Genomic DNA, 4,335 nt, shown 5'->3' with positions numbered 1-4,335 from the left:
CTGTAGGAGGCAACCTAAGGTACTTGCCTGAATTCTAAGTTCTAACATACTGTAATACTGCAGTAATTTCCAATGTGGTCTTGACAAGATACATAATGGAGACACAAAAGGGATGCAACACGATTGTTTGATTTAAGCCGCCTAATCATGTGAAGCACCTTTTTGAATTCTTAGCAATTTCTTGACCGTTTCAGGGCTGATGGTTTCTGACACTCATTTTTTTACTAATGTAGTTATGGTCAACCATGGAAGTAGAAAAGACAGGCAATAATTAGTAGTAGAAGATATGTTTTCATGATTCTAATAAGTTTGTTTGCAATTTAGTACCATGGATGGAGCGTTGCTCTTGCAATTGGTCTGAATAAGTGCACGATGTTTTACAAACTTTCAGAGAATAATAGATAGGCGAGATGCAATTTGAGCCGGTTACAAATTGACTCCACAGTTACAAATGGAAGCCTAAGGTATCTTTGACCTTGCTGGATAGATGTTTGGCTCTCCATTTTAACAAGAGGGTGATAGAGTTAAGTTGTTGCCTCAAATTAAAAAGATAAGATGAAGAGAAGGTTCACTTTAACACTGTTCACAGTATTTTGCATAGATCTTATCTCGGTTCATGTGAATTGCTGGAATTTAACCAATGAAGTTTCGGCTAACTTTTGAAGGGGCACAATTTGAACAACTAAAACGGAAAGCTTGCCCATTGAACTAAATATGGAGTTACAGTTTTGTTTTCATGTTATTTGGTACATGTGTGCTTTGCTTTTGGTTTCTCTAAAATGTTTACTTATATTACTTTATATGAATCTAGAGTACCAGTAAACAGGGTTGTTCCACTGCTAGGGAATTGTGCTACAGCTAATGTTGATGGTCCATGCTTTGTAGATTCAGAGATGGGAGCTTGGTACTTGACCAGAGGTAACAGTACCGTTACTACCGTACTACATGGATCTAGGGCATTAACCTGAGGAGGTAAACAATTTTGGGTCTTCCCTGTGACATACTTTTGTAAGGTAACTGGTTGTTGCAAATATATGGCAGTGCAAATTTACCTTCACATGTTCTTATTAGACAGATGTTTGCTAAATCAGTGTAGGTTGAAAGCAGCTTTGATTTGCCCCGGATGTAGTACCATGTGCAGCTGCAGCTTTCAACTATAGGCAAACATGCTTAATTGTAATTTAGTTAGCTTAGGAAACGGGAAAGTTATATAGAATGTTATTTAGACATTAAAGTGAGTACTTGATGAGTGCTAATCACCTCTGCTCGATCATAGAAATGCAACCAAGCTTAGGTGCTGAACATTTTCAGTAGACATGGTCCAAACTTTTTTCCTCTTTTATTCAAACCACATTTCAGAACCTTTTTCTTAGCAATTAGTTTTATTCTCTTAAATTTTCTTTTGATCTCTATATTCTCTGCTACTACAGAATTGAGGAGCCGCTTGGCGACATTACGCAGTTTGGTCGGCTAGGCTGCTGCAATGCTAGGGGAGAAGGACATCGATCGATGTAGAGCATGGCGAGGCTGAATAGTTGTTGTATTTGAGAAAGTCTGATCGGTAGTTGTATGCATGAACATCCATTAGCACCTGTTGTTGGAGCTGCAGAAGGCCTTCTCCCCTACAGTTGAAGGTCAAGAGTAAAAGAGACTGAGAAAGAATTAAACACTGTTGTTTCAAGTTCTCCTTTGCTTTCAGGTGTTCTTTCCGAGGCGGATGATCTGCGATGGCAGTCGATCGTAGCACTGGTGATTTTTCTATTGTTTTTGTTCGATGTTCCCCGCTACATTGTTATTTCTCCATATGTTGTCCTGCTAATGCCGTATGTCTTCGGTCTTTTCTGTCTTTTCTTACAGTAATTTGTTTCCATGCTTCATCTGTTTATTGTGCAGGTGATGCTGCATTGGACGGTTTACTGCTAAGGTTATCTATTGTGCAGGCCAGTGGTTTTACACCTCTTTCAGCTTTGTTTGGTTTCTTATTTTGGTCGTTCCATGTTTCTTTTTTATTTTCCTGTCCGGTTTTGTGTAGTTGCCTCAGTTTTGTATGGAGATCCTTCCCGTGTTCAATTTTTCCTCTTTTGTTGATGAGCATGGTTCTTCGCCTGGCTTGCCTCCAATGGGCGTGAATATTCCGATGTATTCCCACCGGTGGGGTTCTTGGACTCCTGTACCGTCGGACTGTTCTTTTGTTCCTGACCACCTATAAATATCGCTAATTCTCTGAACATGTTTCTTATACACGAAGATATTTATCTGCGTCAGTGAACCATTTAACACTTTCCCTAAAAGTCGGAGACAGCTAGCCCTTGCTTGCAATTATCATTGGATCTTTGGCGGTTTATTTTGTGATTGCATACCATTGTGCTGGAACTTTGATGATAGTCTTAAGATAACTACCCCTTAGTTGCACTATTGACAGTTCCTTTTACTGTCATCTACCTGTTAGTTTTTACTGGGCTACTTTTTGCGTGTTTTTCTTTTTAAGGCATAACATGTTCTTAACTGAGCCATCTTCCTGGCTTTAACTTCAGAAGATGTGCTCGAGTCTGTGTACCAGGAAATATAGGTTAATTTTTTCACGCAAATGGCAATAGGATGACACATGATCTCAATAATCAAATAGATAGCACTAGAGATAATTCCACCATTTGCTTACACCACAATGTGCACCCCTTCTTTCAGAGAAAATATTATTGAATGGTTTTGTAGTTTTTCTGCCCAAAGTATGCACGGCTACCGTCTCATGATTGCTTAATTTCCTACTGATTATGTCGATATGTAATTTACCTTAAAAAGGACATTCTGATTTGTACTGTTGCACTATTTACCGTAACTTTTGTTTAACCTTAATTTTTTCTGTTTATGTGAGTCTGTAATTTACCTTAAATACTAATATGGGCCTCTTCTCTTTTGGAAACATTATTGAATGGGTTTATAGTTGTTCTGCCCAAACTAAGCATGTAATTTACCTTCAAAAGGAGATTCTGATTTGTATTGTTGCACTATATACCTTATTTTTTGTCTTACCTTTTCAGAAGTTCACTTCAGATGATAATATTGACATATCTACCTTCACAAATGAGCTTCGCCAAATTCATTCGGGGTTCCCAAAAATCCAAACAAGCTGTTGGAAAGGAGAAATCACAAATCACAACAAAATTTATGGGGCCTGACCGGTTATCTCATATGAGAAGTAAGGAGATCGATTAAAGCTGAAAATACCATTAGCATGTATTATTTATGACTCACAAGAGTTTTTTTTATTTTTGATGCAGTAAAGCGGTGCCATACTGAGGTTTATGTTTGTTATGGCAATGCTAAGACTACAGGCTTCCATGTTGCTCATATTAACATTTCAGCTTGCGTGCAATCAGTATTCTGTGCTGGAGTCTTTTGTAATGACAAACTTTGTTTGTACAAACGTCGTGCCATAATTATCGTGTATCCCTCTTATCTAGAGACCTCAACTTCCTCCAAGTAAGGATTCTTCATAAGTTAAATAATATAGTAGAGACTTGCAAGGCTGTTTAACAGATTGTGTACTTTTATTAGTTCGGACCTGATGGTACGAAAGTCACTTACCTTCAACTTTTTTAGTTTAAAATCTAACTATCCTGGAACGATGTGGGACTAAAACTCAGAAACTAAAGCTCCAAAATAGATTTTGACCACTGAACTTTTAGTAGCTGTCAACTATGGAGGGACATTCCGAGGAGAGAAAATTTGTAGTGATGTTTGCCTTAGTGTTTTCAGTTATTCAGCCTGGAGGTTAAATTTACTACATGCAAGTGCATTCATGGCATCCATCTTCAATTTGAGGCACTCACCAAAACATGGGTGAAGGAAGTTGGGATACATTGAGATCACCAGAGACGAAGACAGCAAGCAGCAGTTCCTCGGGGAGCAAGGCTTGGCATGCTGGGATGCTGGATCTTGAGCTTGATCTGAAGGCAACAAGAACAGTGGCCAGGTCACGCGGCATCGCTGACGGCTGTTCTACATGATCAATAAGCAGCCTCAACACAGACGGGAAAGAAGAACCCCGATCTCCCTAGAGAGCTGCGTGAAAATCAAATCGATCGCATGCGGGAGGTTAGGAACATAAGGTGACATGGTACACTGTGGTCCAGAAAGGATGAACTCACACTAGACGGATGCTGGTGACGAAGAAGATGAAGTTGATCCCATAAGCAGCAGAACGACCAAAAGGTTGTGCATGTTAAGATTTCTTGGATGGAAGGAATGGGCAGGAGATGGCGAAGTCAGTGGTATAACATGCAAAGCTTGATGATTTGTTCTTGGATTGGATTTGGAGGGCAATGATGTTTGCTC

General features: G+C 39.3%; 1 long non-coding RNA gene across 1 annotated transcript; it reads left to right on the top strand.

Annotated features, from left to right (window-relative positions):
- The first annotated feature begins 1,491 nt into the window (after positions 1-1,491).
- Positions 1,492-3,532, top strand: LOC124699224. The gene is made up of 3 exons (XR_007001318.1): positions 1,492-1,749; positions 1,894-3,196; positions 3,279-3,532. It is a non-coding gene; the product is annotated as an uncharacterized LOC124699224 (long non-coding RNA).
- The last annotated feature ends 803 nt before the right edge of the window (positions 3,533-4,335 follow it).

The sequence above is a fragment of the Lolium rigidum genome, chromosome 3 (assembly GCF_022539505.1).
Source record: "Lolium rigidum isolate FL_2022 chromosome 3, APGP_CSIRO_Lrig_0.1, whole genome shotgun sequence".
NCBI classification, from domain to species: domain Eukaryota; kingdom Viridiplantae; phylum Streptophyta; class Magnoliopsida; order Poales; family Poaceae; genus Lolium; species Lolium rigidum.
The sequence above is the reverse complement of the archived record's forward strand: the minus strand, read 5'-3'. Positions and strand labels throughout refer to the sequence as shown.